Source organism: Fukomys damarensis, unplaced genomic scaffold (assembly GCF_012274545.1).
Source record: "Fukomys damarensis isolate Sample0158 unplaced genomic scaffold, DMR_v1.0_HiC HiC_scaffold_38, whole genome shotgun sequence".
Taxonomy (NCBI): Eukaryota; Metazoa; Chordata; class Mammalia; order Rodentia; family Bathyergidae; genus Fukomys; species Fukomys damarensis.
This window is the reverse complement of record NW_022900950.1, coordinates 19,450,598-19,474,433: the sequence shown is the minus strand read 5'-3', so window position 1 is coordinate 19,474,433 and position 23,836 is coordinate 19,450,598.

Genomic DNA, 23,836 nt, shown 5'->3' with positions numbered 1-23,836 from the left:
CTTAGTTTGTTTCTATAGCTTCACCACTGAGAATAATGTTGCAATAAATATAGTAGTGGTGATATCTTCTTAAAGCAGTAATTTCATTTCTTTGGTGGGGGGAAAATTTGCTAACTTATACAGTAATTCTATTTTATTTCTGCAGTAACCTTTATACTCTTTTCCATAATGGCTGCACCAATTTACATTCCACCAAAACACTCCACATTTAGCATTCAGTAATTTTTAGGCACATTGGTAATTATTAAACAGATCACATTTTTTAAAACTTGTGAACAGGAAATAATCACACCATTACACAGTAGTCACAAAGAAATAGTGTCCACAATTTACCACTTATTACCACAGCTACATTCTTATTAGGGTAAAAACAATTTGAACATATTTTATTATAATATTATAAAATTTTTATAAATCTGATTATCAGAAGCATGTAGTTTACAAACATTAAAGAGAAGAAAAAAATGTATTTTGCCTGTATCTGAACAGATCCAGACTTCACTAATTATATGTAATGAAAAAGGGAAAAATAAAGTAATATCTTGAGTTTTTCAGCCTGTCTTGTCTTTTTTACATAGTTAATGAATCACTTTTAAGATATTGAATCTTGCAAGGAATGCCAGTTTCCATCTCTGTCATGATTTGTGGAGAGCCTTATTACTTCAGTAATATTAAGAAACATGGATGTCTTATCAAAGTCCAGCAGTTTTGCAGAAATTGAATACACTATTAACTAGGAATGCTGAATCACCAGTTTCTTAAACATTTTTGCTAATACATTATATTCCGCTAACATAGTTCCCCTATCTCAATTTAGTCAGCATATGATAAATTTAATGCTCCATTTGGAAATATATGAAATTGTAATAGATGGTATTTTATAACTCGTTGATTCATTAGGTGGTTTAAAAATCCATGCAAACCAGAGCACTAATACCAGAAAACACGAAAATGCTCTGCCTTTAGTATTGAGCAAATTTTACTTTCATGATTAAAAAATATGCCTCAAGAAAAAGAGAATGCCTTTCTTTTTATAAAAAGTATTTTTATTAAAGTCTCCCTAAAATAGAAAAAAAAAACCTCAAAGTCAAAATGTACATGCTACTACCAGATGTCTGAAAGAAAACACAGAAGAGAAGTTTCATGTAGCCATGTGCATGACCCCCAGTGGTATTCAAAGTGGGTATAACAGTGGAATAACAGATGTAATTTAATGTCAAATTGCGAGTTACAGAGTCACTAGTGATGATAGTTTTCAAATATATATATATTCATAGAGTAGTTATACTATCCCCAGTTACTATATACTGATGTTATCAAATTGCTACCCTCACAAAATAAAAAAAGGTCAAAATTTTGATCATGTATATACTAAATCATTTTTAATGTTTTCAAATATTATGAATGAGGTTAGATTAGAATTTATTTAGCACATACTTTTAAATGTGTTATAGAGAAAAACCTTCAAAATTAAGAAAACCAGAATGTAAAAGTTTACATATGATGACACCAAATCCTTTTACTAATCTTAAATGTGCAAACTTCCTTAAATGTGAATTACACACGAGTAAGTGTAGTACACACCCACCAAGTATTGTGTGAAAATTTATCATGGATGCTTAATGCTCAGCAACTTAATATTCCACTTAAATCCCTTCTTTTTGAATTTTACAAAACCTTGGTTTTAAAATTTAATTATTCTGAAGAGAAAAATGATAATAAAAATAATTTACAGACATTATTTATATCCATTATATTTTCAAATAACTAAGATAGATTTAGTTTGGTTAATTTATATATTAATTTCCTAATTTTAAGCTTTCTAAATATTTATGAGACATAGTGTAATATATTGATAAATGTATAGAATGTGGGCTGATCAGAGCAGGATAATTAGCATTTCCTTCCTAAACAATCTTCATTTCTTAGTGATGATGACATTCAAACTTCTCAATTATTTGTAAAATACTTAAAAAATCATAAATGATGGTCATCTTCTATGGAGATAGTAGAATTTATTCTTCCTATCTAACTGAATTTTGGTAATGTTTTATTAGCCCTCTTTCCATCCTCCCTTCCCTCTACTCTTCTAACTTATCCCCTCTTAAATCCTCTTGGACTATTAATAGTGTTCCTTTTCTTACTCATTTCTGAAGATTTTGTGCATGTTTTCATGTCCCTTTTGTCTCCCAAATCCCTGCTGAGAGTGAAAATGTTTCCTGAATACAGAAGCTGTTAAAACAGGCAGATAAATTATTTTTTAAAAGGCTTCCTCAAGTATTCTGGACAAATTAATGAATAAATAAATTAATAAGAGACCAAAAGCTTTTAGCTCCTCAGGAATATTTCCTTTTCTAACAAAATCCATGTGGTATTTTTCCAAGCTCTTATAATTAGCTTCATAGTCATTTTTTTTTCCTTCTTCACATTATTAATTTACTGGGTGTAGACACAGTTGAGGGTTTTGCTCCTGGGTGAAATATCTTTTCTTCTCTGTAGACAAGAGTTTCCTACAATTTAACGAGAATCCAGATATTTTGTTAAATTTAAATAAATTATTTTCTCTTTCTATAAAGTTGGTGAGAATAAAAGCAAGGTAGAACAAATAAAAGTGTTCAGGAAAAACACCCTTTTTGTTTCTCAGATGAAAGTTTGTTTTCCTCTAGGAAGTCAGGAAAATCAAAACAGAGTTTCTAAATTTCTGTGGCCAACACTCCATATTTTGTTGACTTCTTGCCTCTTATTCCTTCCCAAAAGTTACATGCTAGAACAAGTTTGTTTTTATGTTCATAATCACAATCACAATTGTAATCATATGAACCTGGATGATGCTTGTATTTTAATACTAGACCACTTACTATAAAAAGACACTAGTACATGATTGTCAGATTATAAATAAACACATGTATATGCTCACAAAGACTTCAAGTTTTGAGAAATCTGTGAGGAAAATAGCTGTCCTACTCAATTTTGTAATTTTTGCAGGAATTTAATAATGTCATATTAAAGTCTTACAAGTCATTTAATGTATGCTAAGTATGAAAGTACATCATAATGACTCCAAAATAAAATTTATTTTAGACATTATTCTAAAGTATAGCCATTCAAGGATCAAATAAAATGAGGTTCTTATTCTTAAAATTGCTGTTGAATACATTTCATCTAACATTCTCTGTTCTTCTGAACTGACTAGATACCTTTACACATGATAAAGATAGATAAAAAGATGGGAGGAAGGAGGGAGTGAAGGGGAGAGAGAGAGAGAGAGAGAGAGAGAGAGAGAGAGAGAGAATAGACAATAGAATAGACAAGTGAATAGACAATAGAGCAAAAAATAAGATAACATTATAAAATTATAAAATTTCCCACTACTTTTTCCTGTGGTCTTTTACAATAGATGCCATAGTACGTACACCATTATTGATAGTCAATGGATATTTGATAATGGAATTGGTTGTGTACAACCAATAGTACAACAGTAGACAAAAAAATATTTATTTCAATGGTTGGATGTACATAATTCATTTTACCACCTAAAATATGGACCAGCAAAGTTATATTCAGAAACATGCAACTTTTGCAAGGAAAGTTTAATTACTTTTTTTTTTTTTTTTTTGCTACATAATCTGAAGCAGTACTTAACTGCCAGGCTAGTTATTTCAAAAAATGAGTTACTACATCAGAAGAAGAAATAAAGTTTAAAGAATATATATCAATTGAAAATTTTTAGTATTATTAAAATTTACCTCTGTAATATTTTTGATATTATAACAATATTAAAACTCAAAGAAACAACATGCAGAAGTCTAAATAATATGAGCAAAAGATAATTTATAACATTTTTTGGGGTGTCTACCAGGAATTGAACTCAATACCTTGGACACGCTAGGCAGTCACAGTGCCACTGAGCTTAGTCCCAACAATGTATAACAACTTTGCCATTATTTTGATTTGATATTTTTCAGTATTGATCTAGATCTGTGAAGCAAAAGAAAAACTTTTTAAAATATTATGAAACATATTTCAGTGTCATTTTCTACACTGATATTTGAAAACTCAAATGTTCTGTAGGAGCTTTATCTCTGCTAGTATATTGAATACATAATTTTTAAAATTAATTTTATTGGTACATTTAATGTATACAAAACAATGACATTCATTGTTGGAAATTTGTACCTGTACATAATTAATCTTTGTTCTTATTTTTCTTCATTCTCCTCAACCCATCCCTCCCTAACTATAAAGACTTTGTTTCAATTATTTTTCATTTTCTCATATTAATTCCATCCACTCTTTCCTTTCCCCTACCCCTCCCATTTCCCCTTCCTGTTTGTCCCTTTTCTTCCTATTTCACATTATCTGTTATACCGTTTAGTCTTTATTTACACTTTGTTTCTAAACACAAATGTTAGAACATTTTCATTATTGCTAATTTTGTCTACCTTTCTCTACAGAGTCAACAAACTATAGCTTACTTCACCTGTGACTTTGTAAATAAAGATTATTTTTGGCAGCACAGACTTGTTTATTGAAATGTTGCCTCTGATTTGTTACCTGCTAAGATAGCAGAGTGAAGAATTTACAACTATGACATACAGAGCTTTAAAGATCATTTCTTCATCATTTGCATGCAGAACATTGATCTATTTGTATTCAACACCACTAATTTAAATAATGTCAGGGTCATATTATTATTTAGGATTTTATTAAAGGTAAAATATTACAAAAGATGCATTACATTACATCCCACTATTCTTACTTATTTTAAAAAGCCCAATAGAGTAAAGCCTACACAAAAGTAATCTAAAACTATACTTCTATCTATATGTTTCTCAGTACACCACAGAGTAAAAATCAATACAGTCTTAGCATAATCAAATGTTTTTCAATTAGCTAACAACTATGAACATACTTATTAAGCAAGTTTATTAGAAATATTACTTGTCTCTGTATGATTTGATTAACAATTATAATTCTATCAATGTTTTCCTATCTAAAGTTATAGTAATAACCTTTAAAAGGACTTTAGCACATCTAAAACGTTTATAACAATATTTCCTAAATAAATTGATACTAGTCTTATACAAATTCACATATTACTCCAGCTTTAACTAGAAAAATGCATATAATGAAATTCATTTTAAGAATATAATGGTAATAATAAACGACTGCACCCAATAACTTTGGTCATTTACACATTAAAATTACGAGTTCACTACACTAATTCTATATCTCAATTCTATGAGCAAGAATATATTTTCTCCTTATTTAATTTACTTAATAACAACAATTATAAACCTTAAAGAACAAAACAGAGTAAAGTTATGTTAGCATATAAACAAATACTCAAATAAAATTTTAGCACCTATCTTCAAGTATTATTTGACATGAAAAAAGTAATTTAAAGATAAACATCTAACATTAAAACCATTGATTCTCTAAAATAAATGATAGAAATTGTATTGACTTATTATATATCACTGAATTGACATGTTTTACTAAAGACCTCATTTTGAAATGTTTTATATGTGATACATGTTTTCCTAAGATAAGTATCATTAAGTTAGAAGATGATCTCAATTACTGAATTTCTTATAACAATTTATTATGTTTTCATTGAAAGATTATGAATATTCTGCTTGAACAAAGTAACCTATGAATCTATAAGATTAGTTAAAATATATTTAGTAACTCAATGCATAAATATGTTTAATAACATTATTTTAAATATATATTCCATTATTTCAGACAGCCAGTCAATATTACAGTAAAAAAACCCAGCATACAAATCAAGAGGAAAATCATTTTGATAAGGGAAATAAGCATTAATTAAAAAGAAAATTGCTAAAGATAATTTATTCTAAAATAATTTTGAATTGTACATTTTATATATTTCATTTCTTTTTCCAGACAACAGAAAGATGATTTTCATTGAGATAATATTTGAGTTACCATTAGTAAATTTTTGCTTAAAATAGTACATATAGACTGGGAAGACTCTCACAATCTATTTTAACACATCTATAATTGATAAAATTTGTAAAATATATTCAGAAAATTCTATCTATGATAACAGTACAAGGTCCTGAGTTCAATCCCCAGTACAAAAATAATAATAATAATAATAATAATAATAATAATAATAATAATAATAATGATAGGAGGATATGAGCTAAGTTCCTCAGTCAACAATATGAAAGGTACTTGAGAACAATGAGATGGTAATTAGTGCAACCAAGTGACTTTAATTTCAATGAGGCCGGACTAATTTATAAGTAAATGGAAAAAAGAGGTCTACAAGCAACACAATGTCTTGCAGGAATCAGTTTCCTAATTCCAAATAGCATTCAGTTGAAGCAGTATTAACTCTCAGTTTCAGGAAGAAGAAAGAAGATAGAGATGGAGGTTAGCCTTCTAAGGAACAGAGATTCAAGAATGTAGAGAGGACTTATTTGGGTGCAGTTTAAAAGGAGTTTGGTTGATCAGAGATAATTAGTGGCTGACGTTAGAGTGGTAGTGTGGAGGGAACTAGAAAGATCCATGAACACTGAGCACAAATACCAGAAATACAATGCCTGCCTCACAAGCACAAGGACCGGAGTTTGATCTCCGATACACCCCAAAAAAGATAGCAATGAATAGAACCTGATGAGTAGAAGACTCCCAGTCATGACCTGAGTAGGCTATACCTCGAGTACTTATGAAGCTTCCGGTCAACATGGAGGAGAGCTGCTGGAGTTATCACATGTTCTAGTTTGTATCAGGTTTGCAGGGACTGAGTCCTCATTTATATTTCTGATTTTACCTGTGTACTTCATTCTTCTTTTGCTTCATTATTGACTAATTTCAATGTTCTTCAAATTTTTATTCACAGCTTTTATTTGTATAAAGTAATAGGATTGTTAAAGATTAACTTTACTTTCAATTCATAAATTTAGCTTCTCATTGCAGATTTGCATTTTCCTGCACATTTATATATATATATATATTTTTTTTTTTTTATTATTATTGGTACCTTTATGTTACACAATAAAATAACATTCATCATTGGAAATTTGCACCTTTACATAATTTATCTAGGATCTTATTTTTTCCCTATTCCCCTACCTGCCCTTCAACCTCTCCTTGCTTCCCTATCTACAAAGAATTTGCTTCTGATTTTTCATTATCTCATATTAATTTCATTCCCTTCTTTTTCCCCTACCCCTCCAACTTCCCCTTCCCCTTTGCACCTTTTCTTCCTATTTCACATTGTCTATTATACCTTTGAGTCCTTATTTACACTTTCAGTTTCTTAGACTAAAGAAACTATTCTGTGTTTACATATGTTTGTCCTATTTATGTCACGTAAGAGTATTGGCTCAAGGTGTATCCAATTAGCTATAAATGTCTCTAGTTTCTCACTCTCAAAGCTGGGTAGTACTCCATTTTATAAAATAAATCACATTTTTTTGTCCATTCTTCCATTGGTGAGAAATTAGGCTGCTTCCAAGTTTTAGCTATTACAAATTGTGCTGCTATGAACACAGGTGCACATATATCACTATGGTATGATTTTTTTAATTACATGGGGAAGATACTGAGCAGAGGAATAGTGGGGTCAAATGGTACTTCCAATCCTAGTTCTCTGAGGTATCTTCATACTGATTTGCATAGTGGTTGCACGAGACTACACTGCCACCATCAGTGGAGCAGGGTTCCTTTTTCCTCACAGCAATGCCAGCATTTGTTATGAGTTGATTTCATGATAGCAGCCATTCTTTCTGGGGTGGTGTGGAATTTCAGCCTTGTTTTCATTTGCATCTCTCAAATGACCAGTGATCTTGAACATTTTATCATATGTTTATTTGCTATTTCTACTTCTTTATCTGAGAAATGTCTGTTCATTTTAGATGCCCATTTTTTTATTTTGTCTTTAAGTTTGGGAGATCTTTTTTTAAAATAATCTTTATATATTCTAGGTAGTAGACCTTTATCTGAGCAAAAGTTGGTAAAATTTTTTTCCCACATTGCAGGTTATCTCATCACACTGTTGGTCATTTTTCTTTCTGTTAAGAAGCTTTTTAGTAAGAAGACATCCCACTTGTTGAATGTTTGTGCTAGCTCACAGGCAACTGAGGTTTTGTTCATAATTTTTTTTCTACACCAATGTCTTCCAGAGTTCTACCTAACCTCCCACCTCTCTTCCAGCTGGTTTAGTGTTTTTGCTGTGATGTTTAGTTAGGTAATCCATCTCTATTTTAGTTTAGTGCATGGTGAGAGATATAGGTCTCACTTCAGTCTGGCAAATTGAAACCCATTTTTTCCAGCATCATTTTTTAAAGTGACTGTCTTTCCTCCAGTGAGGGTGTTTGGCTCCTTTGTCAAAGATTCGGTGGCTGCATGTGTCTGAACTTGTTTCTGCATCTTCTAATCTGTTCCACTGCTTCTCAAGTCTGTGGTTTTGCCACTACCATGCTGTTTTAATTACATTAGCTTTGTATTATATTTTCGAGTTGGGGATTATGATACTCCCTACCTTGTCTCTATTGCCTGGAATTGCTTTTGCTATTCTAGATCTCTTCTTCTTCCCAAAGAATTTTTGGATTATTTTCTCAAGATCTGTGAAGTATACTGCTGGGATTTCAATTGGGATTGCATTGAATCCACATAGCAGGTTTGGAAGTATTGCCATTTTCACCATTGATTCTTCCTACCCAGAAGCAATGGATGTGTTTCCATTTTCTTATATCCTCTTCAACCTATTTTATCAGAGTGTTGTAGTTTTCAGAGTAGAGGTATTTGATTTCTTTTGTTAGAGTGATTCCTAGATATTTCAATTTTTTGGATGCTACTGTGAAATGAATTGATTGCTCCATTTTTCTCCTAGTGAGTCTGTTTTCCTTGTACAGAAAAGCTATTGGTCTTTGTGTGTTGACCTTGTAACCAGCTACTTTACTGAATTTGGCTATTATATCTAGAAGACTTTTGGTGGAATTCTTGGGGGCTTCTATATGGAATATCATGTCGTCTGAAAATAATGATATTTTGACTTCTTTATTGCCTATCTTTATTTCTTTTATTTTTATCTCTTGCCCAATGCTGTCCCACATGTTTATTCATCGAAATGCCTAAAAAAGGCTTATGATCATAATTTTATTTTCATCATCCTCCAGCTAAGCTATAAAATCCACTGACAGTTCATGGCAACTCATAGGAAGGTTCTGTGGATTGCTTTATATTTCAGCAAAGACCAAAAGCAGGGTTTTAATATCAGACATGCTCATTCAAATAAGTAAAAACAAACATTTTGAAATATATTGATCATGTTACCACATTAATTGAGATTCTCTGTTTTGTTCATTGATTATACACAAAAACTATTCTATACCTAAAATGCATCAAAATTTGCTAAAAATTTTATTTATAGTCCCTTTCCTGAGAATAGTATAATAAATAAAGAATTTAATAATATACATCATCATTATTTTTATAAAAATCATAGAAATAATGTTACACCATGTAGAGGGAGATAAAAATTTTTTTTGTCCATCTAAAGTTATTTGTCTACCTGACTATTTTGGTGGAGCCTCAATCCTAACCCAAAGATAACTAAAATTTGAATGGAGAAAGTCCACATCCTACTTGTTTTTCAGTACATGGAGTCTTAAAATCATTTCAATCCAGGACAATATGAAACATGCTGATTTTTGAGAGTTATTATCAGAAAAATTTAAAATTTGACACCTTTTTATTTATCTAAATATATACTGTTTTCTCCTTCTGAATATATTGACTGAAATACATGTTAGTTATTATGTCAATAAATTTATAAAGTGTCTGTAAGAAAACACTCTATGACTACAGAAAAACTATTTCCATAAAAATCAAGTTACTTCAGAATTTATACAGTTTATTGTCCAGAGTCCACCTGAGAAAAATTAAAGACAGCATTTTCATTACATTATCTTTTAAGTTTTATGTTCAGTGGAGATCATGTAACAGATGTTGTGAGAAACGAGGCTGTATATTCAGAATTTAAAATAAGCCCTTTTTCTAGCTAAGAAGCAAATGCAAAAAATGAATTGAGTATATATAGCTTAAAGGAGTATATCTCCAACTCCCTTACTTACTAAACACAGTGTTCCTCACATGGATTTAACACAGGACCTTTCTGTGACAGACATTCTTAGGAGTTCCCCCCAAAAATATTTTCGGCATAGAGCTAAATTACCTTTTTTGGCCTCCTTTGCAGTGTATTGTGGACATTTGACTAGATCTAAGAAAGTGATGTGCCAGGTCCAAATTCATAGGAGGCAGATATGTGCCCCACACTTTTTCCTCTGGTCTGTGGGCACAAATGATGATGAGACCTGGAGGGATGGCAGAACTATAACTAGGAAAGATCACTGGTCTTTAAAACCATCCTCCACACAGTTTCCTTTCCATAAACACATGTCCCTTGTGAATATCAGATTGGCTTGGAAGATAGTGAATGCAAGACATGCATGCAAGGTATTATGGACTTTATGCAAATCAAATATAAGCTATAGTTTGGCCTAAAATTTTCCAATCACCTTGCTTACCATAATTTATATATTTGTAAAAATTATTTTTGTCAGTAGAATTTGGGATATTCTGAGAAAAGGAAAAGGAGCCATAATAATGCACAGCTTGCAGTTTTATAAGGCATGATTCTTCCTGGACTGGCTCAGTTTCTCTTTGTGAGCCCTTAAGTAAACAGGGATGATGCAGAGAAAGTTCTAAATTGAGTTCATTTCTACATAGAGTAATGTGATGTTCATAATATGACTGCCTTTTAAAAATAACATTAAAAGACATGATTATGTATATTGAGGATTTTTTTCACTCTTTAAATCTTAGCAACATTTTGGATAATTTTTCCTTGTGTTTCACAGGTGTCACTTTTTGCTTAATTAGCTAACTTAATACAAGAAGGTTAGAAATAAAGATCTCAGTTATTTCGATAGTTGTGACATTCCACAACTCTGCTTCTACATAGGCAAGTAATCTACTACTGAGCTATAGCCACAGACCCTCTAGTCCTGTACAATAATAAGTTAGTGTCACAGAAAACCATAATTCATACTGAAAACAGTACTTCATCTCAGAAGAGAGTGTGACAATTTCGCACCCAGCACAAGCTGCTCCACTATGTGGCAGATGTGAGATAATAGACCAGATAAAAAGATCCATGAATAAGTCTAAGAAGATACAGGGAACGAATAACAGCTGTGAGAAACAAGATCACAATACAGACAATTAATAGAGAATCTAAACTTCACCTATTCTCCAGTGACTAATAAAAATGATGACATTGGTCAATAAGGAAAGACCAAGCAGTCCTGACAGAGTGATTTTCTGTGAAATAAATGATACTAGCCACAGCAATATAGGTGACACCCACTGATTTTCAACTTTTACATTCAACTGAGAGAATCATCATGGAATATTTTATAACATTTATAACTTGGATAAAGTGAAATTAAAATTACAACTGTGAGAGCCTGAGAAGTTGAAAGCAACGAGGATTGTGGGGGGGAGTGGAAGAGAGAATAGCAGTCTGTGGAACAAATATAATTAGGGTTTTAGGTACGCTACATGAAGATGCTGTGAGAACCTGTAAGGAAATCAGAAGTATCCATGTAATGAATTGAGTTGAAGAAGTTGCTATAAAAAAGCTAAGAACTAGGGAAAACTTTGACAAAACCTTTATATGCCCATGAGAAAAGGCAAAAATATGTACATATATGCACATTTATATGCATTTTATTTGCATTTTATTTTAAATAAATAAGTTAATTATTTTAGAACTAAGAAATGACTAAAAGTGTTCTGAGTAGGTTAAGTCAGTGGTTGGTGACTATTCACAGGGTCTTGATTTTCATTGTCACACTATGATCTGTTTTATAACATAGAGGAGTACCTTGCACTGATAATTCTTACGGGGTAAATTAGAAAGTTACATGGATGTGCATTTTTTAATGTGAGGATAATTTTGTGAGGCATATAGATTTTTTTAAATTAATTTTATTGGTACATTTAAAGTATACGATATAATGCCATTCACCTTCAGAAATTTGTACCTTTATGCAATCTATCTTAGTTCTTATTTTTCTTTCTCATTCCCCTCCCCTCGCTTCAACCTCTCCACCCCTCCTTATTTACAAAGACTTTGGTTTCTATTTTTCATTTTTTTTCATATTAATTCCATTCCCTTCTTTCCTTTCCCCTATCCCTCCCATTTCCCCTTCCCCTTTGTTCCTTTTCTTCCTATTTCACATTATCTATTATACCTTTTAATCCTTATTTACACTTTCAGTTTTTCACACCAGAGAAAGTATTCAGTATTTACATGTGTGTCCATTTTATTTCACTTAAGAGTATCATGAGGCTTATAGACTGTATCAGACATGCTCAGCCATGAAACATCTCCCACATCCATCAGAGACATATACCTCTATTATTCTTCAAGAGCAATTTCAGCCTATAGTTGGCAGCTTTCTAATGCCACTATATAATCTTAGCTAACATTATGTTGCATAAAATAAGACCAAAGTTATTTTAAAAACTTACCAATTGTAACCAATAACATTAAAACATATAGCAATATAAATACAGATATGATCTGCTTCAGTTAAAAGTCATGAAAGTGCACTTCTAAACAAACTGTGTGGTCTCAATAGTTTAATTGCTTTGTATCATTTTTCAGTTCCATAAGCTACAACCTCAAAAATACCTTGCTAAATTCATCTGATGAAAAATAAAGCAACAATTCCAGTGTAGCTGAGGGAAAAATATATGATTAGACAGATAACTGTCAAAATATAATAGATTTCTAATCAGCTAAAGAGAATTAAGAGAAAGCTCAGAGGCTTAGGGCCTCCTAACCATTAAATAGATTTATGTGGGTCACATATATTTAAACCAAGACATTAGAATTAAACCACATGTCACAACCTCATTATCACAGTTAACCATATCTAAGTTTTAAAAAGCCCTTTCCCTAACATTTATATTATTTATTGTATTATCTCAATTTGTTTCCCTTCCCCCCTTAATCTCCATATTTTGTTCCCCTTTCTCATTTGCAAAAGATTTGTCTTCCAGTAACTCCTAGATCTATCTCCTTAGATCTTTACCAACAACATTTATTTTAAAGCCGCATATACTGAGGTTTACTAACTGGCCTGTGTGATTAAGTGATGGACGAATTTTGCTAGTGTATTGTGGAGCATACCAATGAGAGAGGTAAGGCTTCTATGACATCCTCAAATTCTTTACAGTACAATATTGCTTTCTATCCATTTTAGAGAATTAAATGATAAACACAAAAAGAAAGTGTGTCCAACCTAGATATTAGGAATCAAGCCAACTCAAATGGATCTATAATATCTGGATAGATCACAGCTATATGTGTTGGTAAAGTAAGATAATATTTATTATTAGGAAAGCTAAAAAAAAACTCTTCTCACATTTTTTCCCCAACATTGCATTAGGATATTTTAGGTTTACCTAATATCAGAGTGGGGTGGTTCAAAAGATAAAAAGTAACTTTGTTTTACATTTCTTAAAGGTTCTGAGGTTGGCTTTGCTCTAAATTGGGCATGAAATAAATGTATTACAGCAAAAACTGAGAAACAAAATCTATTATGAACTTGAAATGAATCTTGAAATAGCAAATCATTTTCTATGGTGTGGCATTTTCTCAGCAATAGTTTTGCTTTATTCATTGTTAAAGCTTTGCTGAAAAGCAATTACTTTTTCTTTTATTACTTATGAATTTAACATTAATGTTCACCTCATTTCCATTTGGTTTTATTTTGAAGGGGCTGCAATGATTTTGAGGATTTTAAAGGCTCTATTTTTTGCATTGTATTTCTAATCTTTATTATTTCCTTTACACAGATTTTTCCCCCATGAATTCAGATATTCTCAAAATTATGCAGTGAGATGATCAATTATGTACAATTACCAAAATAACTAATAACAGCAATCAAATTTTTTGTTGGTTAATTATATAGTTCCTAATTTTCCTTTTATCTTGATGGCATTTCTAATTCATTAAAAAGCTGCAGATCTGTTTATTTGCTTTTCAGTAAATATTATACATATATATTTTGGTTCATTATTGACTGTTAATAATATATCAGGTAAGAGATGAAGTGTGTAAGAGATGAAGCATGTGTGTAGTGTGTGTGTGTGTGTGTGTGTGTGTGTGTGTGTGTGTTATAGCCCCTACAACTCAGTTAAGGTATTTTAAAAGTTAATGATATGGTAAGATCATTTGATCATTTTAAATAATTTCATTGTTATGATAGAAGCATAAAAGATTCAGCTCTAACACTACATTGTTATTTTCCAGGGAAGATTAAGGGGGCTGTCAATCCTATGAAACCTTTAGCCAGAGCATAAATAAAATTTGTAAACAGTCAAAATGATAATGTGTAAAATTCCTAATAAATGAAAAATATCTTCTTAAATACAGAATTTACATTAAACATAGAATCGAAAATGGTTTAAGAGACAGAACCAAGGCTGCCATTTGAGACACACAAGGTATAGAACTGCACTGCTAAAACTGAATAAGAACATAAACAGACTCAAAGAGATGTGCGTATACATGTTCAGGCTGCACAAGACTCTTTAGGGTCAGGTTGCAGCTTTCAGCTATGTGAGGGAAACTGGCTTTACACTGCTGTTTCTTTTCTTTTTCTTTTAACCTTATTTTATTAGTACATGTTCACAATTCATAATGTTTACATTCCTTGTATAGAGTTGGTACATGTACATAACACATCTTAATTCCTTTTTTCATCTCCTTTCCTTTCCAGTAATGATGATCTTAAAATTCTTAGCTCTTTCACATGCGCAAAGACCATTTTACCAGGAAAGCTAACGAAGCAGATAGTGGGTCACACTCACCATGATTCTCTCCCACCAATTCAAGAATTTAAACAAATACTCATGCACCAAACTGTCCTAAAAAGGCTAATGAAGCCAGCTGAGAAACCCAAGTACTTGTGTTTTAGCATAATAAACAGAGAGGATGAATTGAAGATGTCAGGAAGGAAAGAATTGCCACCATCACACCTCCCCTAACGCCAACATCCCAGGGTAAAGGAGGATGCCCAATGCTTGGGAGAAGGAAAGGAAATTAAATTCAGGCCTTAGACACAAAATCCAGCAGCAAACTTGCTCCAGTGAAATCCAATGCTAAGCAGGTGGGGTCTCAAAATCATTATTACCTTCCATCCGATAACAGAAGACCAAGAAGTTGAAACTCCATTAGTGAGATAGTTGACTCTCCTCCAATTTAGGCTTACAATAAATAAATACAAACATATCAATTAAGTAATCACTGAACCACAAAGGAAGACAGTAAGAGAAAGAAAGGTAAGAACTACACTAAAATTAGAAAATAAGTTATATGATAACTGTGGTAAGACTTTACCTACTAATGATTTCCTTATTGACAGGGGGTTAAATTATTGAAAGGAAAAGAGAAAATGGATTAAAACACAAGATGTTACAATGAATGTGTTGTTTATAAGAAACATACTTTACCTCTGAGAACATACACAGATGCTATTGAAGAGATGGAATAAATTACTGCACAAAAATTGAATTTTTAAAAAATCACATCTCATTTTGTATCTAAATGAAATAAAATCATTCTTTGAAACATCAGCACTTTGATATATATTATAGTCCTATTCATAATCGACACAAAATAGTAACAACTTCAGTGTCCATCCACTGATGAAGATATAAAGAAAATATGGTATATATACATCATATCATATTATTATTTGGCCATAATAATAATTAAATGCTGTCATTTGTGACAACTTCAATAAAAGGCAGATAATTAAGTTAAATAAAGGTAAGCATTGAAAGAAAAGTACCACATGATCTCATTCAAATATGGAATATTAAATAATTGATCTATAGATGTTAAGAGTAAATAGAGGTTACCAGATTAGAAAAATAAGAAATAATAAGAAAAGTTTGGCACAAATAGTATCTAGGAAAATGAAAAAAAAAATTGACATGATTCTCTTACCTTCTCCCAAACTTAATTCAATGTGGATAATGGGTTTAAATATATAAGGGGAAAGTACAGTACCTTTATGAGGAAAAAAAATGGCTAAAACCTTCAATAACTTAGCATAATGTAAAAAGTTTCTAGATTTCACACTAAAAAAAATCATCTTCTAAAAATGGAAAAATTGATAAATGGATCTATCAAAATTAAATTCTTTCCTCTGTAAAAATAAATGTGCAGTATGCAGACTGGAAACAAATATTTGTTAATCCTCTATGTGTAAAGAGCCCTTTTCCTTACAATGGCCTAGTATTCAATACTCTCAAACCCAAAAGTAAAAAATTGACTGTTCATTAAGAATATGAGCAAAAAAACACAAAAAGACATTTTGTCAAAGAAAACAAAGATAACAAATAAAAGCATAAAGAGTTGTTCAATATCATGAAATTTAAAAATTAAATTAAAAATGAAGAATATATAAGGACCCATTTTTAAATTAATTTAAAATGCAATTTTTATATTTATGTTTGCCAACTAATGTTATTCTTAATAGAAAAGTGTAAGCAATTTATAAATAATCAACTTTATTGAAGAAATTATTTTATTTTATTTTATTTGAGTTTATTGGTACATTCTAGGTATACAGTACGGTTACATTCATTACTGGGATCTAGTACCTTTACATGACAGGTCTTCGTTCTCATTTTTTCTCCTTTTCCCTCCCCTCACCCCCTCCTCCCCTCCCCATTTACAAAGAAATAATTTTAAATTAAGAAATAAGTAAGTGAGCTTAAGGCATTCTGATTAAGATATAAATTCCACTAAATACTATATTTGATTTTGAAGCAAATGACTTAAATGTTTGTAGACTTTAATGCTTTTTAAATTAGCTCAAAAGAAAGAATAAATTGCCAGAAATTGCTAGAATTCAAAATAGGTAATGGATTTCATTAGGAATATTTAAAGTACACAGTGACATAATTGATATATAAAATAAGAACAGAAACTATTTAGTCATTTTTGATGTATAAATTTAACTGTTGCTTCTTTTACTTGGAATTTGGAAAAATTACATGTTAATATTGGAGGAAAGGAGCTAAAGGTGTAGGGAAGGTGTGATACGTAGGGGAAGAACAAAAAGGGAAAAGAAAAAAATGTGAGAGAATGAAAAGATGAAAATAAAGTGTGTTTAGATGGGGAGGGGAGGAGGGGGTGAAGGGAGGGCAGAGGTAAGGGGAAAAAAATGAGAATCAAGACTTGCCATGTAAAGGTACATGATCCCAACAATGAATGTAACTGTACTGTATCCCTAAATGTACCAATAAACTCAATAAAAAAAAAAAAAAATATTGGTGTCTTCATTCTCAAGGGAAATAACTGTTTGTTGTTGTTGTTCTTATTGTTGTTGTTTTTGTGCTTCAGTTGTAGTAATAGGGATGTGTTTCTCTTTTAATGATACAAAGTTATGAATAGTTATTACATCATTAAAGAATTAAGTTAGAAAGTTAAGGCTAGAAAGCTGAAAAGAATTAATATCCAGACATAACAAGAAGGTATCACAATCTGCAACTTGAAAATGTACTACAAAGCCACAGTGATAAAAATAATATGATACTGGCAAAGAAACAGATGTGAAGATGAGTGGAATAGGTTACAAGACTCAGAAAGAACTCCAGACACAGTGAGCCACCTCATCTTTAACAAAGTAGCCAACCATCCTCACTGAAGGAAAGATAGCCTCCTGAGTTCAGTACTCCAGCACCTAAATAAATAAATAAATAAATATAAAGAAGTTTCTGAAGTGCAGGAGAAACCACCAACAGAGCTAAGAGAAAACTGACAATGCGGGGAAAAAATTTTACCAGCTAATTCTCAGAGTTCTGCTATTCAGCATATGTAAAGAACTAAAAAAAGAAAAGACCCCTCCCAAATATAAAGGCCCAATTCAAAAATGGGCATCTGAAGTGAAGAGGTATTTCTCAGACAAGTGAGTAAAAGCAGCAAGTAAACACATGAAAAAATGTTCCACATCACTGGTCATTCGAGAGATGCAGATGAAAACAACACTGAGATTCACCCCACAAAGAATGGCTGCTATCAAGAAATCAACCATTTCGAGTTAGATTCCCGGTTCCCAAAAAAATAAATAAATAAAATAAAACAAAATAAGAAAAATAAAAGAAAAGAAAGAAAGAAATCAACCAATAATAAATGCTGGCAAGGCTGTGTGAAGAAAGATACCCTTCTACATTATTTGTGGGAATGCAGACTGGTATAACCACTGTGGAAATCAATATTGAGGTACTTCAAACAACTAGAGAAGTCCCATTTGACCCAGCTATTCACTGCTGGGTATCCAGAATTTATAAAGAACTCTTATGACTCAATAAAAAGATGCATAAGGATAAATAGGGATAGGATATGAAAATATTTATTCAAAGAAAATATTCACATGGTTTATATTCTCATGAAGCAAAAGACTCATGCCACAGTGATACATGTTCACTGATATTTATAGCAGCACAGCTTCTAATAGCTAAAACTTGGAAACAGCCCAATTGCCCATCTACTGGAGACTGAAAAAAATGTGTTTTTGTTTTTGTTTTATTGCATCAGAGTACTACTCAGCCATAAAGAATGAGAAACTAGAGATATTTGTAGCTAAGTGCATGCACATTGAGGCCATATTCTTAAGTGAAATTAGTAGGACACACATATATAAATAATGAATAGTTTCTCTGGTGTAAAAAACTAAAAATGTAAACAAAGATAAAAATGTATAATTGATTGTATGTAATTGGAAGAAAAGCTCTAAAAGTATAGAGGAAGTGGGAAGAGTAGGGGAAAGGAAAGAAAGGAAAAGAAAAGTATGAGAAAAGAAAAACAAGAAAACAGTGTCTTTGTAAACAGGGAAGGGTGGAGGGATAAAGAGAGGGCTGGGAATGGGGAAAATTAGGAACCAATATAAGTCATGTAAAGGTGCAAGAACCCAATGATAAGTGCACCTGTATTGTATACCTAAAATGTACCAATAAACAATAAAAATATTCTAGGAACACGCCTGAAATTTAAAATGTCCCAACAGTGATCACACTGTGCAAGTCATCTTTCATCACTGTGACAAAATATATGAGAAACACAACTTAAAACAGAAAGATTTGTTTTGCTGCACATGTTCAGGGGTTTTGGTCCATGGTTAGCTGGGCCTGAAACAAGGCAGAACATTACAGTTCAAGGGCTTGGTAGACAAAGCTAATTACCACATGCTGGACAGGAAATAAATGCAGAAACAAAAGGAAGGGACCAAAGCAATATGTACCCTTCAAATGTATTCCCAATGGCCTTTTTCCTCCCCCGCAAAAAAAGATCCTACCTCTTTCAGTTTTCACCCCTCCCAATAATGGCAGCTGAGGATCAAGTATTCAATATATTAGTTATTGGGGGACAAGTCACATCCAAAGGATAATCTCACATAGAGAACCCTGAGCCACCACAAGGAGGATGTCAGAAAAGATACATCTCATGTCTGCATTACTGCCTGGTTATTTGGGTAAGTATCAAAGAAGCAAATATTCTCATTGAATTGCAATTTGTCAAAAATAAGATTTACCTAAAAATAACTCAACTCAAGTTGAGGCTAACATAATTGCTAAAGAAACATCATTTCTCTTTATTTATAATCTGGGTTTTTCATATAAGAGATATGCAATGTTTACTCTTTTTTCCCATTAAGTTTATTGATACATTTAAAGTGAATAATGCAGGTCCATTCATTATTGGGATATTGTACCTTTACATGATGAATCTTGGTTCTGATTTTTGCCCCATTCCCTGCCCTCCATTCACCCCCTTCACCCTATCCAATTTACAAACACTTTGTTTCCATTTTTTCCTTTTCTCATACTTTTTTACCTTTCCCTTGTTTCTTTTCCCCTACCCTTCCCAATGCTCCTTCTCCTTTAGCCATTCTCTTCCATTTTCACAATATCAATTTTACCATTTTAACCTTATTTATACTTTTAGATTTTCACAGCAGGCAAACTCTTCAGTATTTACTCAAGTGTGTCCTATTTATTTCACTTAACAGTACCGCCTCAATGTGCACTCATTTACTATTTACCTATAGTACTCCATTTTATAGAAAACCACATCTTCTTTATCCAGTCTCAGGTTGATGGGCAACTGGGCTGTTTCCAAGTTTCAGCTATTACAAACTGTGCCACTATAAACATGGACATGCATGTATTATTGTCGTAGGAAATTTTAATTATTTTCAAAAGACAACCAGCAAAGGGATAGCTCAGTTAAATGGGAATTCTAATCCTAGTTCTTTGAGGTATCTCCATATTGATTTCCACAGTGTTTGCACCAGTCTGCACTCCCAGCAACAATGGAGAAGGGTTCCTTTCTCCCCAGAGCCCTGTCAGCATTTGTTATTGGTTGATTTCTTGATAGCAGCCATTATTTCTAGGGTAAATTGGAATCTCAGTGTTGTTTTCATCTTCATCTCTTGAATGACCATTGATGTTGACCTTTTTTCATATTTCTATTTACTGCTTTTACTTGTTTGTCTGGGAAATGTCTGTTCATTTCAGATATACATTTTTGAATCATGTCTTAATATTTGGGGTCTTATTTTATGAGTTCTTCATATATTCTGAATAGTAGACCTTTGTCTGAGAAAGAGCTGGTAAAAAATTTTTCCCACATTGTAGGTTTTCTCTTACCTCTGTTGGTGGTTTCTCTTGCACTGAAGAAATATTTTAATAGGATGAGATTGCAGTTATTGATTCTCTGTGCAAGTTACCATGCTGCTGAGGACTTGTTCATAAAGTATTTTCCTATGCCAATGTCTTCAAGAGTTCAACCTAATTTATTTTCCAGCAAGATTAGTATCTCTGTTTTGATATTTAGATCTTTAATCCACTTGGATTTTAATTTAGTTCATGGTGAAAAATAGGGATCTAGTTTTAATCTTTGGCAAGTTGAAAGCCAGATTTTCTAACACCTTTTATTAAAAAGGCTATCTTTCCTTCAGTGAAGATGGTTGGCTCCTTTGTCAAATATTAGGTGCATGAGCACGTCTGAAGTTGTTTCTGCATCTTCTAATCTATTACACTGATCCTCAGGCTGTTTCTTTGCTAGTGCCATGCTGTTTCTATCACAGTGGCTTTATACTATAGTTTAAAGTTGAGAATTGTTTGTGATACCCTCTGCCATGTCACTGTTGCCTACAATGGCTTTTGCTATTGTAGGTCTCTTCTGGTTCCAAATGAATTTTTGGATTTTTTTTCTCAAGTTATGTGAAATATACTATTGGGATTCAATCGGATTGCACTGAATCTCTATAGCACTTCTGAAAGTATGGCCATTTTCATTATGTTGGTTCTTCCTATCCAGGAGCAAGGAATATCTTTCTATATTCTTATATCTTCTTCAATTTCTTTTTTCAGAGTGCTATACTTTTCAGTGTAGAGGTCTTTGGTCTCCTTCCTTAGATTGATTCCTAGATATTTCATTTTTTAATGGTATTGTGAAAGGATCTTTTTCTCTAATTTCTCTTCCAGTGAATCTGTTACTTGTGTAAAAGAAGGCTATTGATATTTCAGTGTTTATCTTGTGTCCGTCTATTCTACTGAATCTGTCAATTAAGTATAGAAGTCTTTTGGCAGAATTTCTTGGCTCTTCTATATAGAGTATCATATCATCAGTAAATAATGACATGTTAACTTCTTCATTTCCTATCTTTATTGAATTTATTTCTTTCTATTTTCTAATTGCTGTGGCTAATGTTTCCACAACTATATTGAACAGGAGTGGTGATATTGGACATTATTGTCTTGTTCCTAATTTTACTATGAAGGTTTTCAGTTTTTCGCCATTTAATATGATGTTGGCTCTTGGTTTTTCATCGATGGCTTTTATCAGGTTGAAATAAAGACCATCTAATCTATTCCAATTTTCTCTAGGGTTTTTATCATGAATTGGCATTGAATTTTTTGAATGTTTTTCTACATCTATTGAAATAATAATATGTTTTTGTCCTTAACTCTGTTAATATAGTGATGTTTAAACTTTTCATATCTCCTTCATTCAACCTTGGAATTTCAAATGTTCCTAGGAATCTGTTCATTTCCTCTGTGTTTTTCATTTCATTAGAGTGCAAGTTTTCAAAATAGGTATTGCTGATGCTCTGGATTGTGGTGTATCTTTTCTGACTTCACCTTTTGTATTCCTAATTGCATCAATTTTAGCCTTTTCATTCCCTTTTTTGTTCCATTGAGTTTTTGTTACTTTTTCAAGTAAGTACAGTACAGTTACATTTATCATTGGGATCTTGTACTTCATTTTTCCCCATATCATTCACCTCCTCCCCAGTCCTCTATTTACAAAGACCTTGTTTCCATTTTTACCTTTTCTCATATTTTTTATTTTCATATATTTCCTTTTCCCTACCCTTCCCACTTCCCCTATACTTTTATACCTTTTCTTCCTATTTCACATTGTCAGTTGCACAGTTTGGATTTATTTACACTTTTAGATTTGCCACACCAGAGAAGCTATACAGTATTTACATGTGTGTCTTATTTCTTTCACTTAAGCGCTGCTCCTCAAAGGACTATTATTTAGAATAAATAATTCAAGAAAATCATGTCCCCCAAATATAAAGACCTGGTTCAGAAATGGACATCTGAAATGAACAGGCATTTCTAAGAAAAAGAAGTAAAAGCAGAAAATAAATATATGAAAAAATGTTTAATGTCACTTGTCATTAGAGAGATGCAGGTGAAAATGACACTGAGATTCCACCTCACCCCACAAAGAATGACTGCTATCAAGAAATCAGCCAATAACTAATGTTGGCAGGGTTGTGTGGAGAAGGGAACCCTTCTCCACTGTTGGTGAGAGTGCAGACTGGTGCAACTACTGTGGAAATCAATATGGATATAACTCAAAGAACTAGGACTAGAGCTTCAATTTGACCCAGCCATCCCTCTTCTGGGTATCTTTCTAAAAGAATTAAAAGAATCTTTCCCTTTTTGATACATTTGGCTAATGGTTTATTGATTTTATTTATTCATGCAAAAATGAAAATTTTTTATTAATTGATTTTTTTTATCTTCCTCCTAGTCTCCAGTGCAATAATTTCTGCTATGATCTTTATAATTTCCTCCCTTGTAAGAGTTTTGGGTTTATCCTGCTTTTCTTTTTCTAGGAGCTTAAGGATCAGCACGAGGTTGTTTATTTGAGCTCACTCTGCTTTTCCTACTATGGACATTTGCTTTTATGAATTTCCCTCATCGAACTGCTTTAATTTTGTCCCATAGGCTCCTGTATGTTGTATTAGCACTATCATTTAATTGTCAAAACTGTCTTATTTCTACTTTAATTTCCTCTGTGACCCACTGGTTGTTCAGAAGGGTGTTATTCAGCTTCCATATATTTATGCAGTCCTTGTGATTTTTTTTGTATGCTTTTGATCTCCACTTTACTTGCACAATGATCTGATAATATACAGGGGATAACTTCAATATCTTTGCATTTACTTAAGCATGTTCTATGAGCTAGCATGTGTTCTACTTTGAAGAATGACCTTTGTGCAGCTGAACAAAATTCATATTCTGATTTTGGGGATGGAGCACACTGTAGACATCTACTAATTCAATTTATTCAGAGTCCTGGTTCAGTTCTGTTATGTTGTTAATTCTTTAATTCTTTGTCTAGATTTGTGTCTGTTTGCCTTTCTTTCTTTTTTTTTTTTTTTTTTTTTTTTTTTTTTTTTTGTGG